Source organism: Pseudorasbora parva, chromosome 2 (assembly GCF_024679245.1).
Source record: "Pseudorasbora parva isolate DD20220531a chromosome 2, ASM2467924v1, whole genome shotgun sequence".
Taxonomy (NCBI): domain Eukaryota; kingdom Metazoa; phylum Chordata; class Actinopteri; order Cypriniformes; family Gobionidae; genus Pseudorasbora; species Pseudorasbora parva.
Genome location: NC_090173.1, coordinates 2,398,227 through 2,419,383, shown reverse-complemented (window position 1 = coordinate 2,419,383; position 21,157 = coordinate 2,398,227). Strand labels below are relative to the sequence as shown.

Here is a 21,157-nt window from a genome sequence, read left to right as displayed (position 1 = left end):
TGTTTTTCCAATAACATCAGTTATACTGTAATGAAGATGAATTTCGTGTAAGATTCATAACATATACTGTGTTCTGCATGTAAGAGTTTCCATGATGAAAGCATTGTTGATTAGTAGCAGCTAAAGCTAACTTAGCTCTAAAAAAAGTTCCTGGATGCGGTGTACTGGCTTTTACACATGCATTTTGTTATCTAAAGTTGAATTTTGCAAAATCAACAGCGATCAACTTGAGCTAAGCATATTGAATATTTACTCTACCTTTAAAGCATCTTTGGTGTTTCCATGGTTTCTACTGAAATCAAGGGTAGCGCGGTTATGACATCACTGACAGGTGACGCAATGAAGCGCTCGGTGTCCTGAAATTAAAATAGCTGATCAAATCTTACATATTGTGCCTTTAACTCTTCATTGAGTCTTTAAATTAGCACCTTTACAGAAAAGAAAGGGGAAAAAATCACTTAAAGTCAAACAGTAATAAGTGCAGCTGTTTTTGCTGTGATGCTATTTTAGGAGCTGGACTTTCTATAGAATCACGATCACAAGTACCAATTTTATTCATGATACACAAGGATAATTATGCTATTAAATGTGCCATTGGATATTTTATATGTAGGTGTTTTTTATATATTAGGTTAAAGATCCATGTCCAATTGTTTTTTTTGTGTGTGTGTGTGTGTGTGTGTGTGTGTGTGTGTGTGTGTGTGTGTGTTTTGTTTTTAGCTTTACATGTTTTAAAAAGCTTAATAGTGTATTTAATTGCATAATAAATATTCACCCACCACACATGACTGACATTAAATGAGATTGCTCTGTCTTCCATATACACATTTTGTTTAGTCACCATTCACAATAGAGGCTTAATGGAGAACAACAATTACAATGAACTCTAAACAACAGTTTTTACAACAACAACAATAACAACAAAAATATCTACTGTTGTCGGTCGATGACGTCGCCGCTCGCTCGCGCTCGCGCGCCCCTCCCCCATTGAGTTTCAGCGGCGAGTCTCTGAGGTGAGTCGACAAGTTCGCGGTATTTCTCCTCATATTTACACACCATCACACACACTTTATACAGTTTTATAAAGCAACAGACTCATTTCTGTATTGTTCTCATCGGGCTGAGCGCTACTTGAGCGTTTTTTCTGGCGTCTTCCTCCTGAAATAAACATTTAGTGCAGCAGCAGCAAGCTTGAGAGGAACGCGACCTGAGTGAGTGAGTGAGTGAGTGTGTGTGTGTGTGTGTGTGTGTGTGTGTGTGTGTGTGTGTGTGTGTGTGTGTGTGAGATTGTTTCGATGTTTGAGTAAAAACTGTTACTGAAGGTCAAGTCAAAAGGCAAAGTTTGAGATCTGTGATGGGAATGTGTGTTTTAGGTAAATTTTCACTTGAGGAAATCAGAAAAGAAGCAGGCAGTTTGTAATCGCAGTTTTCACTTCTTGATTCCAAGAATTCCTCACAGTTTTTAGTCAGAAATGGTCATACTCTTGTGCCAAAGTTTTTTAAGTTGCCAAACTGTCTGAACATTTGTCATCATCTGCTAAATAAACTGACTGTTCATTAAATTGGTAATGTACGTGTTTATTTATGTAATGCTGCTGCGTGACTTTGACGGGCGTGCGCGTTGAACGGTCAAACACTGGAAGTTACCATGGAAACGGGCCGGACACGCGCCTGTTATTTTCGCTGCTTTCAGGTAAGTTTAGTCCCTAAACATTACACAAATAATATAAAACTGTTCCGTACACGTTTCTTACTTGTAATTGGCACGCTTCTGTCGAATATTTACTTAATTAAAAATGTTCAGTGTCTTTGAAAAAGTCCGTTAGCATCTCAACCGTTTTCAGAACAGTTTGCTAATATACTTTAGCTCTAATGAAAGTGAGTTTTTAATCACGTCTTTATGTGCAGAAGAGAGGCTTTGATCGTTTTTTTTTAGGTTTGCTGGTAGTCTGTCAATGGGTTATTGGAAGTGAGCTAATTTATTTAACCTAACTATAAGTTACTGTTAATGTTATTACAGGAAACGCCAAAATCAAATGAAATGATCTTTCACGGTAAACAAATTACATAAATTACATTTAATGTTTAATTATTTAATACCAATTACGTTCAATTTTTCCCTCCTGTGATTTCAGTAAAAAAAAAAAAAAATACAACAACGGAGGCAAAGGATGGTCCCATGGGCTGCTGACAGAGAAGGGTAAATCTCATTAAATCTTTCGTATTTTTTCTACAAAAGGTAACACTTTAGTAAAGTGAACAATTCTTAGCTTGCACATTTGCTGTTTATTAGTATTATTAAGCACATATTAATGCATGACCTTATACTACAACATCCCTAAATTCTTCCTGGTATCTAACTAAACTTAAACGCTACAACAACTACCTTACTATCTATTAAGCAGTAAATTATGTATTTGAGGCAAAAGTTAAGTGAATGTTTCCCATACCAAAGTGTTACCATACAAAATATTTTACCTATATCACCATGCATGTTATTTTCTTTTACAAAATTATTTTTTATTACAGTTTGCAAGGTTCTGACAACCACACGTAAGTAACACTGAGCAATGTAAAATGAAGTAAGCCTAAAACAAATTATGTTAAGAAATTATTGTATATATATACTCTGTATATTCTACTTCTCTTATCTGCGTTTCACCTCTGCTCTAGCTTGTCTCCTTCTAATAAGCCTGACATTATATCTCTGTGATAAACTGTTTATGTTCCTAGATTCTTCCATGCTGATGGCCTGCACTCCTGTTGAAGAAAATCTCAGGCTAAAAACTAGATGACTGGTAAGCAAAACCTCAAAAATTATACTACTGTTCAAAAGTTGGGGGTCTGTACATTTTAAAAACATTAACTCCATGTTCTTACAGTGAGACCGTCTGAAAAGCCTTTAGGGTAAAATAATCAGCAAAATTAGACAAGGTGACAAATGTAATGTGTTATAGTTTGTATTTATGATCAACTATTATGATAACAGGATGTTATGGTCATTAATATTAATATATTTTCTCTAGGTCTGTTTTGAGTTACATTTCTGAGACACCATACTACAGTGCCCCACTATTTGTATGTATATTTTACTGATAAATTCTTAAATACTTTTACTAAATACTTAAATACTTTAAATGCTGACTGTGGTTCAGGCGGTCAACAACTTTAGGCATTTAAGTTATTTTTCAGCGTACTCACTGCTCACTCTATTAGCCTCTAAAATGTTTGAATTATATCACAATACAGTGTCAGAGGGTAAAGATATCATTAGAGTTCTTACAGTTATTGCTGTGCTCTTATTACCAGATCAGATATAAAGCCCAGCGTTTGGTGCTGAGATTCTTCAGGACAAGGCCTTGATGACATCTACAATTAGTACATGAAGATGGTGAGATCCCCAATAGCTGCCACTATCCCACATCAAAAGACTGAAAACAACAGGCTTCAATCTGTATTAAAGGTATAGTTCACTCAAAAATTAGACTGTGCTGTTTATCTGCTGGGCTTCCGAGATGTAGGTGTGTTTATTTCTTCAGGAGAACACAAATGAAGATTTTTAACTCAGCCGTTGGTCATATAATGCATGTCATGGGGTGTATTTCTATGAGAGTAAAAAACACACAGACATACGAATCCATATTAAACACAGCGGCTCGTGGCGACACATTGATGTCTTAAAACACAAAACGATCACTTTCTGCGAGAAGCACAACAGTATTTGTGTTATTTTTTACCTCATATCAGACGAATCTCATCTAGTATTCCCAACGCCATTAGTTCCATCTAAGAAGGTCAAAACCCGGTGCGATCATAGATATATGCTTTATTAGTGCCTGCATGGATCGGTCGAATGAGGCATCTACGTTTGCGCCGGGATTTTGACCTACTCATCCTAAATGAGATTCGTCTTATATGAGGTAAAAAAATAACAAATACAGTTGTGTTTATCACAGAAACCGATCGTTTCGATGTGTAGCCACAAACCACAGGGTTTAATATGGATTAATATCGCTCATATAATGCATGTCAATACACCCTATTGACATGCATCATACGAGCAGCGGTTGAGTTAAAAATCTTCATTTGAGTTCTACTGAAAAAACAAACACACCTACATCTCAGATGCCCTGCGGGTCAGCAGATAAACATCACATTTTCATTTTTGGGTGAACTATCCCTTTAATTTATTTTGATAGGTTTAATGTTACATTGTTAGTCTGGAAAATACACTCAAAAACAAAGCTATTGAACGAACTTAAATTAAGGAAAACTTTTCCACAAAATTGAATTACATTTTTCAAAATCTAAGGGAATTATCGGTTATAATCTTGTTATATGAATTTAATGGGTTAGTTCACCCAAAAATGAAAAATCTCACTACAGTTATTCTACAATCATTTTATGAAGTGATGAGAATAGTTTTTGTCCGCAAAAAAAGCAAAATAACGACTTATATAGTGATGGCTGATTTCAAAACACCGCTTCCTGAAGCTTCGAACCGTTATGAATCACTATCGAATCATGATTCGGATCGTCAAAGTCACGTGATTTCAGCAGTTTGGCGGTTTGACACGCAATCCGAATCATGAATCGATATGCTCCGATGCTTCAGGAAGAAGTGTTTTAAAATCACCCATCACTATAGAAGTCATTATTTAGTAGGGATGCACCAAATTTTCGGCCACCGAAAGACTTTCACCGTAACAATAGGGCCGAACTATATAATATGGGTTATAACTTGAAAATGATGCTTTGTTTCTGTTTCTGTCGATGGATACACGCACTGGCTCCTCAGTTATACACTACAACAACAGCGATAATAAAAGAAAAACGGGCAAAGCGGTCTCTCTTTGTGAATTTTGTTCAATGCATGCGAGTGCTGCCGTATGTTCGAATATGACCATCGTCATTTTCACCGTCATCACCCGCGTGTACAGCCAGAAGACGCGAATAAAAACTCACGTGCGCTTTGAGAAGATCTGTCTCTGTGCAGACTGATCTCATGAAATGGCGTATGTATGACACGCCAATTCATATGCCATTTTGGCGTGCTATAAAGACGCATAATCGCTTTTTAGCGTGTTTATCAATGCCGTTTCTTTCTACCCCCCTACACTGCCCCTACCCCTAAACCTACCTATCACACACACACAGCCCCTAAACCTACCCATCACACACTCACAGCCCCTTAACCTACCCATCACACACACAGCCCCTAAACCTACCCATCACACACTCACAGCCCCTAAACCTACCCATCACACACACACAGCCCCTTAACCTACCCATCACACACACACAGCCCCTTAACCTACCCATCACACACACAGCCCCTTAACCTACACATCACACACACACAGCCCCTAAACCTACCCATCACACACACACAGCCCCTTAACCTACCCATCACACACACAGCCCCTAAACCTACCCATCACACACACAGCCCCTAAACCTACCCATCACACACACACAGCCCCTAAACCTACCCATCACACACACACAGCCCCTAAACCTACCCATCACACACACAGCCCCTAAACCTACCCATCACACACACACAGCCCCTAAACCTACCCATCACACACACAGCCCCTAACCTACCCATCACACACACACAGCCCCTAAACCTACCCATCACACACACACACACAGCCCCTAAACCTACCCATCACACACAAACACAGCCCCTAAACCTACCCATCACACACACACAGCCCCTAAACCTACCCATCACACACACACAGCCCCTAAACCTACCCATCACACACACACAGCCCCTAAACCTAACCATCACACACACAGCCCCTTAACCTACCCATCACACACACAGCCCCTAAACCTACCCATCACACACACACAGCCCCTAAACCTACCCATCACACACACACACAGCCCCTAAACCTACCCATCACACACACAGCCCCTAACCTACCCATCTCACACACACAGCCCCTAAACCTACCCATCACACACACACAGCCCCTAAACCTACCCATCACACACACACACAGCCCCTTAACCTACCCATCTCACACACACAGCCCCTAAACCTACCCATCTCACACACACAGCCCCTAAACCTACCCATCACACACACAGCCCCTAAACCTACCCATCACACACACACACAGCCCCTAAACCTACCCATCACACACACACACAGCCCCTAAACCTACCCATCACACACACACAGCCCCTAAACCTACCCATCACACACACACAGCCCCTAAACCTACCCATCACACACACACAGCCCCTAAACCTACCCATCACACACACACAGCCCCTTAACCTACCCATCACACACACAGTCCCTAAACCTACCCATCACACACACACAGTCCCTAAACCTACCCATCACACACACACAGCCCCTAAACCTACCCATCACACACACACAGTCCCTAAACCTACCCATCACACACACACAGCCCCTTAACCTACCCATCACACACACACACAGTCCCTAAACCTACCCATCACACACACACAGTCCCTAAACCTACCCATCACAAAAAAACATTCTGCATTTTTACATTTTCAAAAAAACATAATTTAGTATGTTTATTAATCCATTTACTTTGTGGACACACACACATATTCAGACACATTTTGAAGGCGTAACTCAAACTCTTCTCTAAACCTACCCATCACACACACACAGCCCCTAAACCTACCCATCACACACACACAGCCCCTTAACCTACCCATCACACACACACAGCCCCTAAACCTACCCATCACACACACACAGTCCCTAAACCTACCCATCACACACACACAGCCCCTTAACCTACCCATCACACACACACAGCCCCTTAACCTACCCATCACACACACAGTCCCTAAACCTACCCATCACACACACACAGTCCCTAAACCTACCCATCACACACACACACAGCCCCTAAACCTACCCATCACACACACACAGTCCCTAAACCTACCCATCACACACACACAGTCCCTAAACCTACCCATCACACACACACAGTCCCTAAACCTACCCATCACAAGAAACATTCTGCATTTTTACATTTTCAAAAAAACATAATTTAGTATGTTTATTAATCCATTTACCTTGTGGACACACACATATTCAGACACATTTTGAAGATGTAACTCAAACTCTTCTCTAAACCTGCCCATTTGTGTATTATAAAAACAGGATAACAGGCAGATACGACTGCAGGCACAATTTATTCAGAAAGTACAAATACTCCAAGTGTTCTGAGGCCAAACGATTGATTTGTGTGAAGAAAATCCCCAAAAGCGATCAGAACGTCGACTCCATCCGCAAAAGATTAATACATTTTAAATATTGCCACCGGAAGAAACGTCACGTCAGCTTTGACAGCATTGGCTGTCGTATGTCTCGTGACCAATTGCGTTATTACGTCAGCTTTGATTGTAAAATGCCATTGGCTCTCGTGTGTCTCGTGACCGATCGCATCATTCTCATCATTGTCGTCTCGTGTATCATTTGAATCAGAAATATTAACGAGTGCGTGTGTGTTCTGTTCACGAAGGGGCCCGATGATCATTTCAACGACTAAAACATTAAGATCAACTCTGTTCTTCACATGGAGATATCGTCTGACTTCAGAAGACTTGGAATGAAACATGAGTTTATACTTTTATACTGTTTTTGGTCCGTTTTTGCAGTAAATACCTGTGACTGTACATTTATTTGCCTGTTACGTGTTTTATATTGTTGAGAGTGGGTAGGTTTATGGTAGGAGTGGAGTTAGTTGCTCCAAAATATAAAATTAGGCTATAAATATTAATTCTGTCAGATCAGGTTGGCAGAATCACACAGCGTACACATACACGCGGAGATGATGGTTCATTTAGGCGTAGACATACACGCGGAGATGATGGTTCGTTTAGGCGTAGACATACACGCGGAGATGATGGTTCGTTTAGGCGTAGACATACACGCGGAGATGATGGTTCGTTTAGGCGTAGACATACACGCGGAGATGATGGTTCGTTTAGGCGTAGACATACACGCGGAGATGATGGTTCGTTTAGGCGTAGACATACACGCGGAGATGATGGTTCGTTTAGGTGTAGACATACACGCGGAGATGATGGTTCGTTTAGGCGTAGACATACACGCGAAGATGATGGTTCTTTTAGGCGTAGACATACACGTGGAGATGATGGTTCGTTTAGGCGTAGACATACACGCGGAGATGATGGTTCGTTTAGGTGTAGACATACACGCGGAGATGATGGTTCGTTTAGGCGTAGACATACACGCGAAGATGATGGTTCGTTTAGGTGTAGACATACACGCGAAGATGATGGTTCGTTTAGGTGTAGACATACACGCGGAGATGATGGTTCGTTTAGGTGTAGACATACACGTGGAGATGATGGTTCGTTTAGGCGTAGACATACACGTGGAGATGATGGTTCGTTTAGGTGTAGACATACACGTGGAGATGATGGTTCGTTTAGGTGTAGACATGCACGCGGAGATGATGGTTCGTTTAGGCGTAGACATACACGCGGAGATGATGGTTCGTTTAGGTGTAGACATACACGTGGAGATGATGGTTTGTTTAGGTGTAGACATACACGTGGAGATGATGGTTCGTTTAGGTGTAGACATACACGTGGAGATGATGGTTCGTTTAGGCGTAGACATACACGCGGAGATGATGGTTCGTTTAGGCGTAGACATACACGCGGAGATGATGGTTTGTTTAGGTGTAGACATACATGCGGAGATGATGGTTCGTTTAGGCGTAGACATACACGCGGAGATGATGGTTCGTTTAGGCGTAGACATACACGCGGAGATGATGGTTTGTTTAGGTGTAGACATACATGCGGAGATGATGGTTCGTTTAGGCGTAGACATACATGCGGAGATGATACAATACAGTATTTTAATGTGCTACCTTACATTTTAATGAATTACTTACTGACTTACTTTCCCAATGTTGAATGCATTTGTTTTCAAGGACATTACAATAAATGAATCAAATCTAACACACATAACTAATGAAGAGACATTTCATTAAACAAGCCCAACGATTTTTATAAATGGTTTCACATGGTTTCAGCAAAGCTAAACAAAATGAACTTACTATGTTTTTCATTAAATTAACACTGGACGATGTTGGAAAACCTATCATTGAACTAATTCCACTGACCATCTCTATACATATAAATTACACATTATATTCAATTTTCTGGTGAGCTGCTCATTACACTTGCGTCTGATAGCCGCTTACACAGGGACAGTTGACAGCAAACACTCGTGAAGAACGCTATCTGTTAACAGAATATACGAGATAAGGTCAAGTGCATGTTCATTCAACTTTTTATTCACGTTTAGTGACATAACATATTACTTACCTCCAAACAGAAGGACTTTTTCCGGTGCTTTTCGGGATCGCGTAACGTTTGGCCATTTTATTCCAAAACAGTTTATCGTCACCATCAAGGTCAGGCAGTGATGTGACGTAGTTGAACTGGTCAGAAGAATGAGCAATGTACTTTCCGCTCTCAGTGTTTTATTAAATAATTAATGTAACGCAACATTGTACTTCACCTGCAAGGCTGCAAACCTCCCGCGAGTGAGCGTCATAAGGACGAGTACCGTCAGCAGCTCTACCTCTGATTGGCTGCAGGCATTGAGCAACACAATCTGATTGGTCACAGATCAATGAAGAGACATTTGAATTACGATAAGAAAACTATTTAACTCATATTTTCTTGCGTTGTATTTTTAAGTGTGCTGTTGGATTCTTCTTTGCCAGTGTAAACTTATTAAACATATTTACACTTAAATCACAACTAAAGAAGGGCTTATAGCATACACTGCATATATTTAAAAATGGGCTTTTAGTCCATATAATAATTTATTTATATAATAATAATTTATTATCACTTATTTATTAATGCTTAAGCTTGAACAGTTAAGCATGAATAAATAACCTTAAACAGTATTTATAACTTTTTATACAGCTTAATGATATTAATTATGTATTTTTAAAATATGCTTTTAGTGCATTGTTAACAATGACAATTTTGAGCATAAGTTTAAAATATATACAAAATATATTTTAAAGTAATGTTCAAATAAGTACACTTTACAAAAGTACACTGAACTTTCATTTAAAGTATATTTTTCCAAAATATATTTTTAGAAAATATACTAAAATACAATTATTTTAAAGTGTGTTAAAAGTTGTATTTTGAAATATGATGCTAATATATTTTTTATATATTTAGAAATGGTACATTTTTTGTAAGTATATTTCTACTATACTATCGGAAAAGAGAATATATTTGAAATACAACAAAGTATACTTTTTTTTCACTAGGGAACACTGGCTGTGCACTCGACACGAGCAGACGCGCTGTGACACGGGGCAGAGGGGCTATTATGCATAATATATAATATATATGTGCCCCATATATGCAATCAGAGTGCTTACTGTATGTAGGAAATGGGAAATCTCTACAGCAAAAGGCAAACCGCTACATGCATTCGGTTTGTTTCTACCATTTATTTGTAATGATTTACACAGTTTGTTTACTATTTACTATTTACCTGAACATTCAGTATTGTGCAATATAGCACACAGAAGGTGAGGGACATTTTGGGGGTAAAGAAGGGCTGCATTTCATCATTTAATCATGTGGCTTTTCATGAAAATTCTATAATCCAAGATGGCCCCCACGTTATGACGTCATAATATGCAAATTAGATGGGAAAATGTAATCTCTACATAAACTTAGGGTCCTCCTTAATATTTCTCTAATTTACAGAAAGTTTCTATCTTTTATCACTTTTAAGATATAGTCTTTTGAAATTAAGATGTCAAAATCGAACGTTTTAGGAAAAAACATCTGATTACTTTATTCAATTGCTGTACCTTTCTGCAGGCCTGTACATTAGCTATTATTTAAAGGGTTACTTCACCGCTTTTTCATATTAAACCATGTTATTCCCTTAACTTAAACAAGTTGATACATACCTCTCTCGTCTCAGTGCGTGCACTTAATCTCTCTGACACGCAGTAATGATCTGATAGCATTTAGCTTAAGCCGGGCATACACTGTGCGATTTTCGTCCGATTTCGAGCCGAATTCTGACTCGTGCGACTCTTTTTTTGGTCGCGCCGATTTTGAGGTTTATCGTGCGTCATTTGTCGCGATGTACAGGGGGAAACGAGAGGCGACAAACCTCTCACGATCGGGAATCGGATGGTCGGATTAACTTCTGGCGTGTCAGATATTCTGCTCGCCCCTCGTGAGGTTATCGCACAGCTGAAGCAAAGCCACGAACTGATGACCTATTTCCCCTCACTGCGTCTGCGCCAAAGCAGAAGTTCAACCATTTAATTTTTAAAAGCATTAAGGAAGAAAACGAAAAGAGGGAGATCTTTAATTATGTAGGCAGCTATCAAACAGCAGAAATTAAGTAAACTGTTGTGCCTCCAGTTTGTGTTGTATATATCCAGTGCATATTATTCATTTAGCTAGTTGATCATTAATTTACTTGTTTTACTTTCACATTTTATTTTTATTTTTTTATTTTTTAATATTAATTAATATTTAACCATGTCCATCTTGACACAATGTCATGTTGCAATGTATTCTTTTTCTTCATGAACGCGAGTCAGTGGATATCACGCAATGCGCAGTTTAAACGCAGTCTCAAACCCAGTCCATTATTCACTACAGAAAGTGAAAGTAAAATCTGACAAGCTTTCGGCGCATATTCTCAGACAACGAGTGATAAATGTAATTCAACATACTGATAACGCATAGCCTATTGCCTTATTTTCTTTCTTATTTATTTTCTTAATATTTCTATTTTGGTCCATATTGTGAGAAAAAAAAATAGAAGAGAAGTAGGGCCATTTTGTGTTAAACAAGTTGTGTTTAGATAAATCTGCTCTTACTTTTCATTTAGACGGACATTATTATTGCAGTGTTCTGACATTAATCATATAATTATAGACCTATAATTCCTTGTTTAATCGGGCTATGTTTTTAAATAGTGAGGAGTAATCTATCTATTATTTTATTATGCAGTGTGTCGATTATGCATTATTGTTGGGGGGAGGGGGCAAATTAATGTAATTTCAATTTAATAATAAAAGTAGGCCTACTCTAATAATAATAATAATTTTATACATACATTCTAAATCCTCTTGATATCAATAGCTGATGCATTTACCTCTCTATAATACACCATGGTCTTTCGTCGCCACGGGGGTTTTATTGCGCATTTTTCACCCGTACAGTGTGAGCAGTCAAGACGCGCTCGACGGTCGGACCGCACAGTGTGAGCACATCAATCGTGAGCTTTGGCTTTACATCGCATGCGATCTACTCGTACAGTGTGAGAAGGTAACCTTGCTGAAAACCCATAGAAATCACACAGTGTATGCCCAGCTTTAGCCCACTAAGCCCAGTTCATTCACTATGGAACCAAACAGAGATCAAGTTAGAAGTACCAAACACCTCCACGTTTCCCCTATTTAAATACAGTTACACGAGTAGTTGAACGATCAAGTATGGTGACAAAATAAAACGTGGTACTTCTCTAATCGGATTAAAAAGGAGAACTATAATGTATGGCGGATTAGCACTTCTGAGAGTACTTCGGCTCGGCGCAGTAAAAAGTCCCGGCCGAAACATCTTTCCTCACACCTCCCCCTCACTCTCTCATTTCTGTCAATAGGAAGATGCTTAACGCCGTTGTAGAGACTTTTTGTTTGTTCCGGTCAGATCACGAAACAAAATGCACAAAAACTTTCCCTGCTCTAGATGTACAACCACTGATGGTATTCGGTTTTGATGAGAGAAAAAATAGGCTACGAGGGCAGATTAGAAACGAGAACTTCTGACAAGTTTAACAGACTAGACCAGGGATTATAAACAAAGTGTGCAAATCTATTTGCCTTTATTCACGTGAAAAATCTTGGCACAACACTATTGTGTTTAGATGCAATAATTAAATGAGATCTATATCAATAAATGAACTATTTAATTGATTTCCGGACATCTTAATACACATTTTTCTGCAATTGTTATTGTACATATTTTAAATCTGATATAACATTGTATCAGCAATGCTACCCCCTCTTAATTCGCCTTATAGTGCATATCATATGTACGTGAAAAACTGCGTACCATATGCACGCCAAAGCTCATTTTGGCAAACCAACATAAAATATCTGAATATAGCATTGTTTTTACTCAAGAAAATTTAATTATAAACTCAGTATGTCTCATTTAGTTGGTAACATTTCAATTGGCCACCGTGTGAAATGACTCCTTGTCAAATGAACTTGAACAAACAATTGACTAGGCCTATAACCTTGTCTCGTGTCATTTGGCTACTTTTTACGCTTTTTTGCAGTGCTGAATTGTGCAGTTGCCGACTTAAAATCAAAAGTTCCCAGTGTCTCTCCACAACTTGCAATGCGCATAAGCCGCGTAACCTTGTTCTCCACAAGGCGACTTCGCTGCTTCGTCTTTATCCGATTCTGCGGCGAGAACCCCCTCTCTGCAGGAACCTTTGAGACAGGGATTACACAGGCTATCTTGGCGAGTTGGTCCACTCTGGATACATTTCGCTGAAATCACATATGAGGACTTCGCAAGCTGTGGAGAATTGCAATCCTCCATAGCCATGGAGCACTGTCATGACAGCGAGGACATCACGTCGCAGGCTTACGGTATCGATAAGAGGCAGTTTTAATCTGACAATTTGACCGAAAAGATTTCATTTTGTCGGACATTTAATTTTTTTCCTGGCCAATGTCCGGTAATTACCGGACAACGGAAACCCTGGTATGTACAATGGATTTTGAACTGTCCTATTTTTGTTACAGGTTCTCTGGAAATCCCCAGTTGAAGGCATGAAGACATCAAATGTTGGCCTGGACAGATGTACCAACAGTCCACCACACTGACCTCTGCTTTTGCATGGATGGCTGATTGCTACCCTGTTCTGTGAGGGTATTATTATAGAAAAACTGAACATCTGTGACAGTGGGATTTGTAGTTGTAAAGAATAGTCACACATCAGTGCACTTACTTGAGTAAGTGCTTTCACATCTCTAGTTCAGTTAATTTTGTCTGAACCAAGGCCAAACAATTAAATAATACATTGTTGCATTTTACAGCTTTTTTGGTTCCTTTTCACACCACACTGATTGCTTTGGTCCGAACCAGTTGAAACACGTGACAACATCCACATCACTCATTGGCCATGGTGTATTACCAAAACTGCTTTTCGATTGGTCAGAATTTACTTTGTGGGAAAATTCCAACAGAAGAGGAAAAGCCAGCAAACTATAACACTATGGAGAGACGACTGCGGGCTGGTTTTGTCCCTGTCCATAATCTACTACATATTGTGTATTAACCACAGTATGCAAACAATACCGCGAATGCGACTTGAAAACAACGCCCTAATGCACTGTAAGTTAGCGCAGCTAACTACGGCAGCTGGTTTAGTCAAAATATTATCAGTACTTTTGCAGTTGGTTCTGTTCGAGGCCGGATCACGTTCTCACCATCAGCTAACCACTCCAGAGTTCGTTTGAAAGTGCACAGAGACCAGCTCTTCAAGGAGGGCTCGGTACGCTTGTTTGGTCCGCTTTTGGTGCGCACCTGAGTGCGATTGCTGCTTTCACACCTGACCAAACGAACCACACCAAAGAGGAAAACGAACTCTAGTACGATTCAACTGAGCTAAATGAGGCAGGTGTGAAAGCACCCTTAAAGTTAGAGAAAAGGTTTTTTTTAGAAGTTGCAAACTACTTTTCTTTCTCTTACAAAGAACACAACAGTTAAACCTTTTCAAATTATTTTCTAGTGGTGCACAAGTCCTATTCTACAAATTAACAAATAATAAAAACATGAAAAAACATGATATGACTTCATGCTCTGCAGTCTTTATATAAACATGAATTCAACATTTAAAAACAGTATATTCAAAATATAAAAAAATATCTACTTGACTTTAATACAAATATTTCTCGTCAATGTAATGTAAAGTGTAGTGTAGGGATGGGTACCGAAACGTTATCGGTTCTGCTGTCGGTACTTTTGAAAATGCACGTGACGTGACGAGAGAGAGAGAGAGAGAGAGAGAGAGAGCGCGAGCGCAAAACGACAGCCCACGGAGGACAGAACTAAACATTCAAATATAGCCTAGTTTCACTTTACACTAGATTGTGATAATGTGATTTTATTTTAGATTTTGGCTTCTTTGGCAAAGATTATAATTTTGATATTTATGTCTAGCGCAATTTAGTTCCCTTTGCAGCGGTAGCCTACGCTGTCATTTCTCCATATAACTCAAACGTAATGACAGAATCAGCACGATCAGTGATTGTTGTAAAATACAGTCTAGCTACTGTTGGTAACTTGTGGGATGCATTTAATAATAAAAAGAGCGATTAAAAGCACAAAAATGTGTGCGAGATTGTTCCCAAGTCAGCGCGAGCTCCGAAACAGCCCACAACGAGACGAGCAAATTACACTTTCGGTTTCACACTCGCGTCTAAACGATCAAATGAACACAAACATCTATGTCAAAATGACCGGCTTGGAGAGTCTCTTAAACACAGTTTGTGTCTAAAATGGACGTAGTTATTATGGATAGTCGGGAGAAAATGTAGTGCATCTGCCTATTATCAGTCGCCTATAGATCTGCACATCTGTCTTAAAGAGGCAGCGGTGTAAATAAACATGCTGACGAATTACTGCGAATTAAACAACCAAATGCAAAGAGAAAATCACTCGCAGCTCTTGAATGAATAACTTCAGCTTTAATAAACATTAATTTATCCTATCTATGATAAACTATGCAGTGTTATTTTACATTTGATTAGCCTACTAGAATTCTTCCTGAAATTAAAGCACTGTGCAGGCCTATATAATGTGTATCTTTGTTAATTGTGTGTGTGTGTGTATATATATATATATCTCAAAAAGTACCGATAAGAATACCGTTAAAGTACCGGACCGATAAGCAGTATCGTTAAGAGTAGTAATACCATTAAAACCTTAACGATACCCATCCCTAGTGTAGTGTGACCGTACCTTTATTCTGCGTTTGGTGCACACATGTATCAAAAGTGTGAAGCCATGGACAAATTTTACTTGTTAGATGATGTGAGATCTCGCATATGATATAATATGACACATCACTGTGACGTTCCCCTCACACACATGCTCATAAACATGTTCTTGTCATTATTAATCAATCAGTACTCAACAGCACCACCCTGAAATTGCCTTGCACTGTAGAATTACAGTCTTGGCAAGAAATGAAAAGTAGCTAATTTATCATAAATGCTACAGTTACTTTTACAATTATTGTGTTAGAGAGGGATACAAGTCAATTTAATGAGTATGATTTTTTCCCCCTTAAACTTTACTTAATTTGACTGATAAAAAAAAAAAAAATGAGCATACGATTTTATAAATTTTCTGATTTGTAGAATAGGATTAGTACAAATTTAACTGTTGTGTTTGTGAGAGAAAAGAAAACTAAAAGTTTATAAATCCTAATACATTTTCTCAGTGACTTGACTGAAATTTTCTCCACTGTCAGCAGTGCTTAGTTTTGCTAAAATAATACTCGATATTATACAGCACATGCACAGTTTGAGTCGATGTTCTGGTTATATTTTTTCCAGTCTCAATTTACCAATGCCAAACCTATTTCATTAAAGGGGGGGTGAAACATTCAGTTTCAGTCAATCTCATGTCAATCTTGAGTATCTATAGAGTAGTATTGCATCTTTCATATCTCCGAAAAGTCTTTAGTTTTATTATATTTGTAAAAGAAATATGGGCTATACCGAGTCTTTCCGGAAAATACTGAGTGCCTGGAGGTGTATCGTGTGGGCGGAGCTAAAGAATGACGAATGCGCAAAGCGGTGACGCCCTCAAGCGTGGAGAAACCCTTGCTATCGATCTCAGCTAATAGATATGATCCAGAATCTAATTCGGAGGCTGAAATAGAAACAGCAACAGCAGGACGTCCGTCTCTGTGGTATGTACTGTATTTACTCTCAGTTTATGAGGACATGATTCGGTTTATGGACTATTGTATGCGACCAAACCTTAGTAGCAAGCAGAACGGTTTTGCACGTCAGACTAGTGTAACGTTATACAGAGAACAGCAATGGAGTCCGTTAGCGCATTTGAATGACGAAGCACGCGATCGTGCCGTTTACTGATGTTTACATACGAGACGATAGCCGACACCACAGACATTTGAAGCAGGCTTACTTACCGGCTGCTTCCAAAGCAGGACCGATCCTTTATCGCTGGGACGGCTCCGTCAAAAACACACTTCTTGGAGTGTGGAGATCCACTTTGCGATGCGACTGAAGCATTTCTGCGTTCAAATCGGTTCAAATGCAGCGCTGCCTTCCCGGAATGCTGTGCTGTAGCGTTGAAGTCGCTTAATGTCAAAGTGGATGAATGAAGTGGAGCGCGGCGCGGTCTATAAACCGACATAAGTGTTCACGGACGACTGGATCTCCACCTGAGCGAGTGTTTATGGGCGTGCATTTCCTCTCGCTCTAGTCACGCGCGTGCGCACCCTACCGGGAGAAGAGCCCGTACGGCCCATACAAGGACCTTCCGCTCTATTAACGTCAAGCCGACCCATACTCGAAAAAAACTCTCCGAAACTTGTGAGAAACCGGAAGGAGTATTTTTGACACAGAAATACTCCATCAAACGTCCAACATTAGTTTTTGAAACTTTGTCTATGTTTAGGATGGGAATCCAATTCTTTAACAGTGTAAAAAGCTCAGTATGCATGAAACAGCATTTCACCGCCCCTTTAACAACTATTAATTCTGTTTGTAGTCAATATATAAACAATTGATATTTAATTCAAGAGATTGGCTGGACTTTGCAGACTCGATCAGTATTTCTCATCCAATGGTCAAACTTTAATTTTCCAGTTTCTCTAGTATTGCATCCTTCTCATCGGTATTTAATAATGACTTTTCAGTGTGGTTTAAACCTCTTTTTTGGCCCATAATATGCATTTTATTTTTTAAAGTAATTAAAAATATTTTCTCTATGCTATTGAAAATGTGGGTTACATCTTTGTCACCTTTTTCACCAAGGAGTTTACACTTGCTGATAGTAGGCTGCAATAGTTGCAAAAGAAAACCAATTCATCTGCAATATTCTTCTGCCCTACATTTTCAAGGGTACGCTTTCTTTATAAACCATCTACTCACCCATATGCATTTATTTTGTGTAACACAAAAAGAGTCCCATAGTCTCAGTCACCATTAGAAAAGAACCTGTCATTTGAGTCTCATGTTCTGACTGACATATCCTTTTGTGCTCCAATAAAAATAATGTGTCTGGTACATGATCAGTTGTTCTTGAGTAAATATTGCTTTTAATTTATGTACCTGTATAGCCTACCTCTTTGTGTATTTGAATGTAAATGCCTTTTCTATTATATATTTTTCTATTATATTGTCATAATGAATATTTATATAGATTGTTTGCTCTAAACATGTAGGCTATCTGTAACTGCTCTGTAAATATTAAAACAATGTTAACTGAATGTTATGTGTGATTATTACATAAACAGGCCAATGTATCTTATTAGTATTAAGTATTTGCTATTTTTAAAACAGAAAATGTGTTAACGTTAACTGTACCAAACTGAAATCAACATCGTGTTTCACTCAACTGACATCAACGTGATTCAGCGTAGGGTAAGTAAAGTATCTGCGTAGATTGATGTTTTGAATGGAGTGTCTGACGTTGGTCTTTAATGCCGTGAGTGTAACGTTGATTCTATGCCAGTGTGCTATCTGGCTGTAACCCAAAAGGTTCGACCTAAATAAATAAAGGTCCTAGAAAGCCCATGAATAGTGGCCAGGATTTGCTGTTTTGCATCGTCCACATGTCGGCCGGACAGCATTCGCGATCAAATGCCGATGTCTCGGCGACATTGTCACAATTAGCAAACGCTCTGATTGAGGTCTTGCCGATGGAACTTTGTGCATCGCGCCGACATCGGCCCGACGTATGTGTGCTATCTGGGATATATATGTGTGTATATATATATATTAAGTTGTTACCTGGACGTTTGAGGAAAGTGCCTGATTAGAGTTTCGGTGGCAGATACACATTCGTGGAGGGACAGGTTGTGTGCTTTAAACTTTACATACACCTGTACAGATTTTGCATGTTTTTCTATGCTATAACAATCATAATCCTTTTTAGCTTGAGTAATGACAGTTAGTTGACTCTGTTAGAGTAAAATAACTGCTGTATTGAGTTATACAGAGCGGCCTACGAATCCATGAGTATTGAAGCTGACTTCTGATCAAACTGCACACTATTTTCTAAAGTTTACTTGACTATATCTTCATCACATCTGGACCTTGGGTCCTACCTGTAAATGACCCAAAGTGTAAAGATTTAAAAAACTATTAATAGTATTTTGGCTGTGATCCTTAAAGGGTAACTTAACCCTGAACCAACTTTTTTTAGTTAATGATCTGCAAGACTGGGGCTTTATTAATGCTGTTTATTAATTCGAGTAAATGTTTTGACATTTGGGTATAAAGTGTTTTAATTCTATAATATATGGTGTAAAAATGTCTTAGTGCTGCCTCTTAAGGTTGAACAGTGGCTACTGCAGTTGAATTTTTCCTATTGGACGTTGTGGTGCTTTGTGAGGTAAGATGGTACTTCCAACGGCTCACTATCCACGCCCTAAGAAATGTTTTCCCGTGATCACATGATGAGAACGGCTTCAGTCCAGTATAAGCGCTCGTGTTACATGAAGTAGAAACATTATGAATGAAACTTTCTCATCACTTGCTTTCAACATCCTAATGAAGAAAATACAGATAAATAATGCAGTTGTAAGTACATGTAAAGCTTTTCTTGTGATATTTTGCCGGCCGTCATGTCTACAGATAATTTTCATACTTCAGACGCTTTCAGACAAACCCTGACACGCAAATGGTTGCCGTGGTAATGAACAACAACACCATAACGTGCTGGCCTATAACGTTAAAGTCTAACTTTTATTTGAGGAAATCTGTTGAAATAGGCTATTAGGTTTGAACTTATTGGTCCTGCGCTTTTTTAGTGGCATTCAGTATAAGGATATGGCTGTTCAGTGTTCATAGATTAGTTAGTGGTCTTATTTTCTCTTGCACTGTGTAACGGTCACTTAGAAGCATTTACAATAATTTGAGGTAGAATGTGAACTGCACGTGCATAGTGTGCGCGCGTCTCTGTGAGGGAATGAAAACAATGGAGGAGAGGAGATAACCGCTCTATCGACTTTGTACACTTTTCCCTTTTAGTTTCCTTTTTCTATTTGTGACCTCAGTTGAATGTTTATTTGTATCCTTTTCTCAATTCAATTCACTTTTTTGTATAATTCTAGCATTATTCTGTTTCTTAATGAAAATAATTGAAGATATCTAGAAAATTAGTAAATAACTGTAAGAAAAAACATTTGAAGGCATAAAAACAATAATGTAAAATGTGTACCTTGAATGCAATGTAAGTCGCTTTGGATAAAAGCATCTGCCAAATGCATAAAGGTAAATGTAAATGACAAATAAACATACATCATACATTTTGTGACCATCAATTCACCTCCGTTTGTTGACACCAATGAAATGAGCTTTAAAGGTGCACTATGGAACTTTCCGTCCACTGGAGGGCGCCTATTCAAAACAAATGCGTAGTTTAATGACGCAAAGTGTGAGCGCAGCATCTTGGGAGATGTGGTCTTCTCATCACAGCCGGTGGAAAATAGGACTCGGGCAGAAATCATGTTCATGCATGCGGTTATTAACGTTACTGTAGTCTAAAGCAGAGCAGGACCGAGTGTTATGGACCTGATCACAGCTGCTGGAGCGATTGTTAAACAAATACCCGCCTCGCGAATACCGGGACTTTTATTATGAAGGGACGGGACACAGTCGCGGGGCACCTGCACAGATCCGCTCTTCCGGTTATGATTTTGAGGTAATGCTGCTCTGTTTATCATATTAGATACATTTAAGTGTGTTTAAAACGATGTTATGACGTTACTCCGTGCGTTCACTTGTTCACACTGCTAAGAGTAAAGCGCTCCTGCCAA

General features: G+C 39.0%; 1 long non-coding RNA gene across 2 annotated transcripts; it reads left to right on the top strand.

Annotated features, from left to right (window-relative positions):
* The first annotated feature begins 1,559 nt into the window (after positions 1 to 1,559).
* LOC137090541 (uncharacterized) lies at positions 1,560 to 14,018 on the top strand. Of its 2 annotated transcripts, none has more exons than XR_010907889.1 (6): positions 1,560 to 1,693; positions 2,136 to 2,200; positions 2,530 to 2,553; positions 2,734 to 2,798; positions 3,310 to 3,391; positions 13,878 to 14,018. It is a non-coding gene; the product is annotated as an uncharacterized lncRNA (long non-coding RNA). The 2 variants fall into 2 exon arrangements; XR_010907888.1 differs by having other exon boundaries at positions 3,310 to 3,463.
* Positions 14,019 to 21,157: the final 7,139 nt, after the last annotated feature.